The sequence below is a fragment of the Gopherus flavomarginatus genome, chromosome 1 (assembly GCF_025201925.1).
Source record: "Gopherus flavomarginatus isolate rGopFla2 chromosome 1, rGopFla2.mat.asm, whole genome shotgun sequence".
In the NCBI taxonomy this organism is placed as follows: domain Eukaryota; kingdom Metazoa; phylum Chordata; order Testudines; family Testudinidae; genus Gopherus; species Gopherus flavomarginatus.
Genome location: NC_066617.1, coordinates 69,784,854 through 69,797,218, shown reverse-complemented (window position 1 = coordinate 69,797,218; position 12,365 = coordinate 69,784,854). Strand labels below are relative to the sequence as shown.

Here is a 12,365-nt window from a genome sequence, read left to right as displayed (position 1 = left end):
ATACATAAATCTCATTTATACAACAAAACCAAATGCACTAATATTTATCCTTGATATGACAAATGTCTGATGTATTTTGCAGCAGTCACACAAGCGGTTATAAAAATATTAAAACATTACATAATAACATGCCATTTTTTAAATTTTTATTTTCTAACAATTTGACTGGAAAAAAAAAATGTCCATACAAAGTTGTGAGAATCCTACCATAAGTAAAACTTGCAGTAACCAAATAGACCAAATAGATTCATTTAAGCTGTGAACTGAAATCCCACAACAGCATTCGGAAACGTTTCTTGATGAGACCCTCACCCCTCTCCAAACTATTCACACTGGGCCAAAAGGCTCTAAAAGGCCCAGTTCTGGCTCAGGGAGAATTTCCCCAGCACAAGTACCATGAAGATAGCCTATGGATCCTTACACAAACTCCAGTTATAAGAAGTATGCATCAGGACAGTGTCCCAGCAGCAGACAACACTACAAGTCCCTAGGGCAGCTCTGGAAGGCTGCCCTAACTTAGACAGGCCCCAGGGACCTCTCCAGCCTCCAAAGCATCCCAGTATTGGGAGTGCCCTTGGAGGCATAGCACAGAGCCTCACCCAGGGACACTGGAACTGAGGAAGGGGCAGGGGTCCTGCAGTCCAGTGGCTTTCAAACTTTTTTACTGGTGACTCCTTTTGCTTAGCAAGCCTCTGAGTGCAACCTCCCTTATAAATTAAGAACACTTTTTTATACATTTAACACCCTTATAAATGCTGGAGGAAAAGCAGGGTTTAGGGTGGAGGCTGACAGCTCACGACCCCCCCACGTAATAACCTCGTGACCCCCTGAGGGGTCCCAACTCCCAGTTTGAGAACCCCTGCTATAGTCTATTGATGCTGCTCGTTTATTTTGAGGAAGTATTCTTGAAAACATTAATTATGAAAGGTAGCTATAATGCAGATAGATATTAAAGTTAATACAAATAAACACATTTACAACAGAAGGGCTTGCTCTGTGGTCCACAGAGCACTTCCATATGGGTGCAGAGCTGTTTCAGTTACAATGGGGAAGTGTGACTTGCAGATATAGAGCAATGGGAGTTGCAGATGAAGTGAAGAGATCTGGTACTTAATTTTCAACACTACCCTCCCACCCCCAAAAGGAGGAAATAAATAGAGATACAAAAAGGGAGAAAGGAAATACAATCCAATAGTCAAAGGAGTTTATGGTTTTGCCTCCTAAATGTTTAAGGACACAAAGCACTTAAAGCTATTTCAGGGACAGTGAGGAATTGAGGTTAAAAGGCCCACAGTATGGAAGCTTGAGAACTGGTGGAACTTAACTGAATTCACTCACCTAGATGTGGCCATTAATATTCCTAGCCTCTGCTGCAGCATCAGGACTTCTGTCATACTTCAAAATGGCATGTTGTCTTCTCACATTAGCAACCACTTGATCTAAAAATATAAGTGGGGTGGGGAGAGTTGAACAACTTGACTTTATACATACTTTCCTTCAGCAAAAACTTGCTATTAATGTGCATTTATACATAGTCAACACTGTATTTTGGAGGCATTGTATAGGGCTAGACTGCTTTAGGTACAGTTTTGTGTAAGAAGCAAATCTTTGCGCAACGGTACTGCCCTAGAAGGACCCCAGGGTCTCAGAGTCACAATACATTTCCTGCTCCCATCTTGCTTGCAGGGAGAAGAAATCTGCTAATACTGGTGCACTGGAGCAGTGGTTCTCAACCAGTGTACAGAGAGATCTTCCAGAGGTTACGTCAAGAACTAGGGGTCACCAAATGAAATTAATAGGCAGCAGGTTTAAAACAAATACAAGGAAGTTCTTCACGCAGTGCACAGTCAACTTGTGGAACTCCTTACCTGAGGAGGTTGTGCAGGCTAGGACTATAACAGCATTTAAAAGAGAACTGGATAAATTCCTAGTGGTTAAGTCCATTAACGTCTGTTAGCCAGGATGGGAAAGGAATGGTGTCTCTAGCCTCTGTTTGTCAGAGGATGGAGATGGATGGCAGGAGAGAGATCACTTGATCATTGCCTGTTAGGTCCACTCGCTCTGGGGCACCTGGCATTGGCCACTGTCAGTAGACAGGATACTGGGCTAGACAGACCTTTGGCCTGACCCGGTACAGCCGTTCTTATGTTCTTAATTCATCTAGATCAGTGTTTTTCAACCTGGGAGTCATTAGCCCCAGACGTGTCACGGAAGAGGTTATGGAGGGATTGCAAGTGCACGGCTAGCATTAGGGGGTGGCAAGCATGGTAACTGCCTGGGCCTCACACCACAGGGGGCCCCCGCAAAGCTAAGTTACATGCGTCAGCCCCAGGCAGCAGGGTTTGGGATTCAGAATCCAGAAAGGACTACAATAGTCTGGAAAGGTTGAGAACCATTGCAATGGGGGACTATACCCACCCTCTACCCACACCCCACCTAATTGAGAGAAGGGAAGTACCTGATACACAGACACATGGTGTATAGCAGGAGCTAACAGACACACTGGGGAGGCTGCACAGAGGAGCACGTATGTCTCTTATTCCTTGTCCTACAGAACACGTAGGATAGTATCAATGGGTATTCTTAGCGCGTCAACCCTCCTTGCAACCCTCCACTGGCTTCTCCTTCTCTATCACAATCTAAGCTGTTTGTCTTCATTTACAAGGCCCTTTACGAATTATCATCTCACTTACTACTGAAAGGTGGACTCCTGCCTTCAACTCAGTCATGATGCCACTGCTCACCTGTTTTCAAACAAGCACCTCTGTGCTTTCTCCCATGTTGTCTTTCACTCTTGGGAGGTACCCCCTGGGAACATCTGCAAAACTACCCCATTAACCACCTTCAGCTCCCTCCCTGAAACTCTCCTTTGATGTGATGCCTATAAAAACTTGACAATGGTTAGACTGTTGGTGGCACTGTTTATCAAGCTGACCAATGCGATCTCATTGTTCCCTTGTACTCGTTTATATATCTTTAGACATCTGCTGTGTTATACTTAGATTGTAAGCTCTTTGGGACAGGGACTGTCTTTTTTCCCCTGTATTTTTACAGTGCTCAGCACAATAGGGTCCTGAACCATGGCAAGGCTCCTAGGTGCCATGGTAATACAAATTAATAATTATGGATAGTATGAATGACCCCATCCCTAAATTATATAGATTAAAAAGTCAAGTCACCACAGTGGACATTCAAAAGCAGAATATCATAACACTTCACTACCTCTGCCCCCCATGTGTCTCATCTTCCAATAGTGATATCATTTCATCTTGCCCCCTTGCATTCATGCACTATGATACAGTTTTAAATTACACAATCCCATGTTTCCACAAGAACCCCAGCTTATTCGATGCACAAGGGGGAAGAGTTAAAGTTGAATGGGCATAAATCTGTCAATTCCTAATTTTTGATTGCTTGACTTTGCAACCTGTTAATATTTGGGGGGGGGGTGGGGTTGTGTGTGATAAAAGATATAAAGTGTGCAATCATCCAAGTTAAAAAAAATTGAGTGATTAGTGTGGGAAGTGAAAGAAAAGGAGCCTTCTTTCTCTAGCCCTCATTCCTTTGAAAGCTCTCCTGTCATCTGGGGCCTTGGCTACACTCACACTTTACAGCGCTGCAACTGGGGTGTGAAAAAACACCCCCTTGGGCGCTGCAAAATACAGCGCTGTAAAGCGTCAGTGTAATCAGGGCAGCAGCGCTGGGAGCACGGCTCCCAGCGCTGCACGCTACACCCGTAAGGGATGTGGTTTACATGCAGCGCTGGGAGAGCTCTCTCCCAGCGCTGCTGCTCTGACTACACTTACACTTCAAAGCGCTGCCGCGGCAGCGCTCCCGCAGCGCTGCCGGGGCAGCGCTTTGAAATTCCAGATGTAGCCATACCCTACGAGTTGGTTAAGGAGAATACGGCTCTTCAAATCCAGTAGCTGCAACATGGTTAGGTCCATTTGCTCATAGGTTCCAGTTCTGACTGAGCAATGAGTAGTCCTGTGATCATGCCCACTTTGCCCAATAACTCAATTTTAAGTTCTTGCTTTGCAAAACATGTTTATAAATTATTCCTTTAGTCAAAAGACATTGTAAGATACCTTTTCTTCTCTAGCACATTCTTTTACCTCAAGGAAGTTTAGCGTTTTTAAAAAAACAGAGTTCTCTCCAGCAGATTTTTAGTGTTCAACCATGAGATAATGGTTGACCACAGCTACGCTAAATATACTTACATCATCATTTTCACCTAGAGCATTCTAAATGCAACAATTTGGAAGACCACATCTACTTTTTAACCTTAAAATTAAAATGTCAGCATGCATGTATACACATATATGTACACACACAGACAGAATCTAGCTACTTTATGATATTTTTCTTCTTTAAGAAGGGGCTTAACCCTGAGTCCTGAAACTAGAACACAGAACTGCTGTACTTTTATTTTAATGCTTACCTTAAATTCTAACTTTACATATCATATATATTTGATTTTAAAAAGGTAAAGAAGATAAAGGATAGTCAAATTAAATTGGTTTTGAACATTAACTTATCTAGCACCAAAAAGCAGAATAGTTAGGACAGAAATCAGCGTAAACAATAAGGTTATTCCATTGCTCCTGAGATGCATTAATTCAACTTTAGCTTAAAGTTGTATGTAATGGGTGAGGGTTTTTTTGTTTCTTGGTTTTTAAAGTTAGGAACTCCATAAGGACTGCAAATTTGTGGCCAAAGAGTGAAGAGAATGAAGCTAACAAACTATTTTTTTCCACGTGCATTTCCTTAACAGTTAATTTGAGATACTGGATGAACAATGTTTTTGAGATCACTAATTTACATTACAGTACACATTTTAATAATATAACTAATGCTGGGATACCTGGGTACTAAAATCCAAGAAAATACATATGTAACAGAACAAGGATCAAATCCGCAAACAGTTTCAATTCTTCCCATTTCTAAATAATTTTTTTTTCAAAATAAGTATATTAAAACAGTAACATGAAAGTCATGGTTTGTCTAAACTCTAAATTAGTCAGCCAACAATTAATTTACTACGTTTGTACCAGAGATGAATGCAAATATTTAACAAGCAATATCAAAAAGCTTACAAACACTCCCTGAACGTTACAATTAAGAACTTTCAGTTACAGTAGTACTACCATGGTCAAAGGCTTCAAAAATACTTAACTGGGTTTTCACAACTGCCTGCTATCAAAACAAGAAAAGGACTACATTCAATTTGTAGTCCCACTTAAACACCATAGTTAAATTCTACGACCAGCTCATTAAACAAAAATTTGGAAATTAGTTGCATTTGAAGCTTCAAGATAAATCCTTGAGATTTTTAAGGAGGAAAGTTGAATAACTTGAAAAACATGTTATGTTTGTGATGCGGATTAAACCTGGGAAGAATTCTATTTCATGGCGTCCCCTCTGGGCAGTGAATTCAAGTCACTGCCTGCTGGACAGTTACTTCTACTTAAACTGAAATACAACAATCCGTCAAATAAATTTTCAAACTCACTTTACAAAACTGCTTTTAGCTACAGAGTTGTCATAAACAGATAGCTAAGGGTTAATGTCTCTTCCACCTGAAGCACCTGACCAGAGGACCAATCAGGAAACCGGATTTTTTCAACTCTGGGTGGAGGGAAGTGTGTGTCTGAGGCTTTTGTCTGTCTGCCTGCTTTCTCTGAGCTTTGGAGAAGTAGTTTCTACTTTCTAGTCTTCTGTTTCTAAGTGTAAGGACAAAGAGATCAGATAGTAAGTTATATGGTTTCTTTTTTTTTGGTATTTGCATGAATATAAGTGCTGGAGTGCTTTGATTTGTATTCTTTTTGAATAAGGCTGTTTATTCAATATTCTTTTAAGCAATTGACCCTGTATTGTATCATCTTAATACAGAGAGACCATTTGTATGTATTTTTCTTTCTTTTTATATAAAGCTTTCTTTTAAGACCTGTTGGAGTTTTTTGTTTACTTCAGGGAAATTGAGTCTGTACTCACCAGGGAATTGGTGGGAGGAAGAAATCAAGGGAGATCTGTGTGTTGGATTTGCTAGCCTGATTTTGCATTCCCTCTGGGGGAATTGGAAAGTACTTTTTGTTTCCAGGACTGGGAACAGAGAGGGGGGAAGGGAAAAAGGATTATTTCCCTTTGTTGTGAGACTCAAGGAATTTGGGTCTTGGGGTCCCCAGGGAAGGTTTTTCAGGGGGACCAGAGTGCCCCAAAACACTCTAATTTTTTGGGTGGTGGCAGCAGGTACCAGGTCCAAGCTGGTAACTAAGCTTGGAGGTTTTCATGCTAACCCCCATATTTTGGACGCTAAGGTCCAAATCTGGGACTAAGGTTATGATAAGAGTAAACTCTGTCATTTTATCACATTTTTATTAAGTGTCTGGTTTGCTCACTTTTCAGGTTAAATTAAGTATGCTACTGTAGCACAATCACAAAGCAGATGACTAAACATTTTTCTTCTTTCAGATTCTTCTTGGTAAAATCATAACTTGACTTTTAAAACTGGAAATCATTTTAAAATCCTGGGCAACTATGTGAAAAACACACTGCTATCAATTATTTAATGCAGCGTTTCCCAAACTTGGGACGCTGCTTGTGTAGGGAAAGCCCCTGGCGGGCCCAGCAGTTTGTTTACGCCGCGTCCGCAGGTTTGGCCGATCGCGGCTCCCACTGGCCGCGGTTCGCTGCTCCAGGCCAATGGGAGCTGCTGGAAGCGGCGCGGGCCAAGGAACATACTAGCCACCGCTTCCAGCAGCTCCTATTGGCCTGGAGCAGTGAACCGTGGCCAGTGGGAGTCGTGATCAGCCAAACCTGCGAACGCGACAGGTAAACAAACCAGCTCAGCTTGCCAGGAGCCTTCCTTACACAAGTGGCATCCCAAGTTTCAGAAACACTTATTTAACAGAAGCATTGTGCTGAAAATACCAGTGGTAACACCAACAATGAATTATGTAAGAGAATGAACAAAAAAGGACAGTTATTTTTTCCTAAATTCTTGAAACAAGAAAAAACAACTTGTTCAGACTCCAAATTTGTGTACAGTATTTCAAGTCCCTTCACTGGAAATGGAAAATTCTGTCTTACCTGTGAGTTTTCTTTCTAGAATCCTCCAGGTTAGATAGTCTTTGTAGTAGGGCCGTCCCCATCTCTATGGCAAGGGGAAGCATACTAAATCTCTTCCCTGAGCATGGGCTTCAGCCAGTGGTGAGCTGGAGCCAGTTCCCACCAGTTCCCAAGAACCGGTTGCTAAAATTAGACCTCCTTGGAGAACCAGTTGTTAAAGGGCCAGGGGGTGGGCAAAGAACTCCGGTCCATGGGCCGGACCATCCTGTTGCTCCCAGGATTCCCAGCTGGGGAGGCTGAGGTTCCCCCAGCCCCTTCTCCGTTTCCCCCCAGCTGCAGCGTGGCACCAGCTGCAGCGTGGCACCACTGGCACCAGCTGGGTAGCTCAGCAGGCAAGGTAAGTAGGGGGCTGCAAGCTCCAGGGCCGCTGGGTGGGGGGCAATTTTCCCCAGGCTCTGCATGGGCCTCTGGCCCCACGAGTATGTCTCCCCCTGCCCCAGCCCCTCCCCCGTTCCCCCCCCTTAAATCAGAACTTTTTACAGGGAACCGGTTGTTAAGATTTTGGCAGCTCATCACTGGCTTCGGCACACCTCAGGAAGAACTAACAATCATTCTGGAGAGTATTGTTTTTCCAGCTTTGGAAGCTATATAAAAGTTTGCAAGTGCTAGTCAACACAAACTATTTGCAGCAGAGCCTTGACAAGAAATTTAGGAATTTCCTGGAAGAATACACTCTTCTGTTTCGAGCCTCTTAAGAATGTAAACAATAGTGGGGGGAGGGGAACTGGACATTAATCAATTCTCTGAGGGAGGGTCAGACTGCAGCATGGAGGTTCCTCGGATGAAAATTCATGGATAAGACAGAATTTTCCCTTCCAGTCCCTTCCATATCAAGAGTCTTGACAGTGGGAAGCAGCAAATAATCCCTTGGGAGGGAGGATTCCATTTACTCCTGTGGAACTGAAAAGGAATTTACAGAACAGGGTACCCCAGTAATCCTTAACACCCTTCTACCAAATGCTGCAGGATGTCAACTCTAGCGTCTGAAAAAGTTGAGGGAAAACCCTGTAGTAGCTTTACAGATTTCCTTTTAAGATTTCCATCCACAAAAAAGTCACTGCTCTTTTCACAGAGTGCACAGAAACAAAAAGGAGAAGAGCGCTGAATGCCTCTGCTATGAACATCTTTATCTGTACGCTCTTCCTTAGGATGTCTGGATTCAACCAGAAGGGCAATATAAAACTTCCTATTATATAAGAAAGACTGTAGTGACCTTCGGGATGGAGGGCTGGCTAATTCACAAAACTACCACGTTTGAGAGAAAATATAAGTCAGGTTTCATCGAGATCCTACCAAAAACAAACTCTCTTGGACAAGAAAGTGGTGAATAAGCAAGATACTTTAAGTGAGAAGGGAAAGGCACCTACCCACCTGTGAGACTGAAAGGTAGTTCTATTAAAACTTGTAGGACATAGATTAAGATCATGCCAAGAGCCTCCATATTGCCAGAAGACTGATGATAAAGTGGTGGTTGTTAGGAATCTATTATATGGCAATAACGAGAGATTCTTATGCATCTTACAGTGCAATACACCAACAGAAACTGACTTGTCTTTCTAAAACAGTGGTCTCCAAATTGTGGGGCTCTCCCCCCTAGAGGGGCATGGAGGAACATTCAGGGGTCACAGTGGGATCTGGGGCCAGCCCCAAAGGGGGGCAGGGAGGGAGTGCCACTGAACCCCTCTTCATCCCCAGCTCTGCTCCAGCCCTGTGCCAACCCCAGTCTCGGCCTCCGACCACCGCAGCTCCCCAATCCTGGCCCTGCTCCTGACCCCAGCCATGGTCCCCCCCCTTACCCTTGTCCACACCCGCCCCGCCACCCAGGAGCAGTGGCCCTGCTTCTGGCCCCGGCTTGGGGGGAGGGGGGGGGCACAACAGGGGTTAGAGGAGCAATCATGAAAAGTTTGGGGACCACTGCTCTAAAACAAAAAAGTATTGACCATGACATCTACAGTCAGGGTGTCTTGCAAAAAAAAAGAAAAAGAAAAAAAAGTGTCCTTTGTGTCATCTGACATTCCCTGATATGTATCCCTTGTAACACCAATATACAAACATCACATGATACATAGACATCATTTGTGAATTTCCTCCAAAATGTTAGGAGAAAGTTTTTCGCACTGTTGTTGTAGCCACACCAGTTCCAGGGCATTAGACACACAAAGCAGGTGAGGTGGTATCTTTTATGGGCTAACTTTTGTTGGTGAAAAAAAAACTTTCGAGCTACACAGAGCTCTTCTTCAGGTCATCTTCCCAGATGTAACCAAGGCTGATGGAAGCCAGAGTGGCAGTGGGCTAACAAGCAGGCTACTGGAATCAGAGCGCTGAACCCAAGCTCCTTAACACAGCTACTCGGTGCATGCTTGTGTGCTGGCTGGAAATATACCTGTCATAGTATCTTTCCCCAATCTGAACCTTAGAGTCCAAAAGTTGGGGTATCAGCATGAATTCCTCTAAGCTTAATTACCTGCTTAGATCTGATAAGCTGCCACCAATCAGGAATTCCAGTGCCTGATACACTCTGGTCCCCCCAAAACCTTCCCTGGGGACCCCCAAGACCCAGACCCCCTGGATCTTAACACAAGGAAAGTAAACCCCTTTCCTCACCATTGCCTCTCCTAGGATTTCCCTCCCTCGGTTACCCTGGAAGATCACTGTGATTCAAACTTCTTGAATCACAACACAGAGAAATTAGGTTTGTTCCCCTAACTTCTCCTCCCCTCCAGGTGTTCGCTCCCTGGGCTCCTAGAGAGATAAACAGATTCAAGCTCAGTGAATCTAAAACAAAGGGATTCCACCCTTCTCCCCTCCCTTCCCCTTCCCTGTTAAGTACAGACTCAATTCCCTTGAGCCTCAACAAGGGGAAAAATCAGACAGGTCTTAAAAGCAAAACTTTTAATAAAAAGAAAAAACAACATAAAAGTTATCTCTGCAATTTAGATGGTAAAAGTTACAGGGTCTGTCAGCTTATAGAAACTGGAGAAAAAGCCTCCTCCAGCAGAAATACAATTTAAAATACTTCCAGCCAAATACACATTTGCAAATACAGAAAACAATCAAAAGACTATAACCGCCTTTCTTACTAAATACTCACTATTCTGAATATATAAGAGACTGTAGCAGGGAGATTGGCAAGAAACCGGTTTGCACGTCTAGTCCCTTTCAGGACCCAGAGAGAACAAAGCCAAACCCAACGAAAAAGAAAAAAAAAAAAGGCTTCCCTCCACCGAGATTTGAAAGTATCTTGTTTCCTGATTGGTCCTCTGGTCAGGTGTTTGGCTCCCTGTTTGTTAACCCTTTACAGGTAAAAGAGACATTAACCCTTAACTATCTGTTTATGACAGCACCCTCAAGAGAGCTACAGCAGAAATGCATTTTGAGGCACTCATGGCTATAGGGCAGGAGTGACAAACCCTCACTGGGTTGGATTGCACCCCAGAATGTGACCTGAATTGCTCTGCGTAGCTTGAAAGCTTGTCTCCTTCACCAACAGAAGCTGATCCAATAAAAGACATTACCTCACCCACCCTATCTCTCTAGGAGAATGTTTATCAGCTTCTTAGAATGAGCATCCGTAATTCTTTCCTATCTGCTTCCCAGCTGACTGATTTGGTAGCACTGGATATTGTTTCAAGATGGGTCCCTGTTGCACTAGTGGGTGGAGGGGCACGAGAAGGAGGGGTGGGGTCTGAGACAAGGTTCCAATGGGTCAGGTCTAGGAACCAAGGTGTGAGGGTTAATGGAAGTGTAATCACTGTAGTATGCTCCTTCACAATCTGTTACCATTTTGATAGTCAGGGCTGCAGGGCGTTGGGGATAGAAAGGAAACAAACAAACAAAAAAAAAAAAAGACTTTTAGCCCACTTTCACAAATATGGGGACCACAGCCTCTGCTTTTGAATGTGCATCTCACATGATAGCTCTTGGCTTTCCAACTGAAGTTGGATGCAAATTGGTTCATCAATAGGCTTTAAGCCTGACCCGTGAGGCACAGAAAGGCTAACTGATCTAAAATGCATTTCTTTGGTTCTAAGTGCATCTTCAGATGCTGACTTTCCTTTGTGTAGAACCACGGGGGTAGGGAGGGAGAGCAAGTGAGCATACATGCATGTTTCTGCCAAGGGCACAAGCAAGAATTCTTCTCCCAGCAGGGCTGAAGATCTTCAGCCTTAGCAGCCACATACAGACTGTTTCCAAAGAATCAAAAATGCTGGAAATCCAGGAGTAAACTTGACAGCCCACAGAACGAGAGAGGTTATACTCCATTTCTCCTCTTTGGGCTATATCCCTCTCCCAAGTAAACTAGGAGTCCAGCTATGTTCCCTTTACATGGGGTCTGGTATCTGTGCAGATGACCAGTTCCTCCAGACCCAACATCAGACAGCTGTTAAATAATATTAAGAATGAGGTCATTGAGATAGTGGATCTGGACCAAGACCTTTATATACTATTTTGTTGCAACTGCTGGCTGGAAGCGACGCAAGAATTGTGCCAGGCATATACACAAGACCAACTAGCCCAGGAGCTGAGTCAGATTTTTCCTATGAGAGATGTGCTAATATTTGGCAAATAAGACACTATTTTCTTTTCTCTCCCTTCTGCCGCCCCCGAATAAAGATTGTCCCAGACAATAATGTAGATGCTGGAGTTTTGTGAGGGCTGTAATTGGCTCTTCAAACCTGTTTGCTCAAAGCCATGTTTCTGAAGACTTTTTAGCTATAGCGGCTGGGTCCAGTGTAATATAATGAGAAGGCTGTCCAGACTAGAGTAAACATGTATCCCTTTCACTAGAAGGAGGAATGAAATGTCATTTGTGAATATCCATGTAGAAGTTAGAAGTCCAAAAAAGGATACTTTGTTGTAGCAGAAACTAAAGTATCTCTGGGCGAGTCTCCCCAGTCACATCTTCAGTAGATCCCTCGGAGGTTTATTTTCATATTTCAAAGTCTTGGAAAGAAAATGCTGCAATGATGGATTTTAGTATTTCTAACCGGAATACATGATCTCCTTCTGGACTTGCTGAGGGATCAGAGATCTAAAATTTGTACCACAAAGAATCTTTTGCCTCTTCCAAAATATTCATCTCTCACAGAACTGGTTCTTATTGTTTCAATGTGTGGGAGATGGACTATTGCACGCTTCATCTTCTGATGCTACAAAGGTTCTTGTTGATAGTGTGGATTTGTTTTAATTTACTGTGAGTAAAAGAAACTATTTTCCCTAGGACAATAAGTGAGTTC

The 12,365-nt window shown here is 43.3% G+C and overlaps 1 protein-coding gene across 3 annotated transcripts in view; it reads right to left on the bottom strand.

Moving 5' to 3' along the window:
- The window catches only part of FRS2 (fibroblast growth factor receptor substrate 2), an 86,796-nt gene that overhangs the window by 25,117 nt on the left and 49,314 nt on the right, over positions 1–12,365 (bottom strand). For all 3 annotated transcript variants that reach the window (XM_050935551.1, XM_050935549.1, XM_050935550.1), the window contains one exon: positions 1,339–1,439. The gene's annotated coding sequence lies outside the window, so the exon portion shown is untranslated. The remainder of the gene's footprint in view (positions 1–1,338; positions 1,440–12,365) is intronic.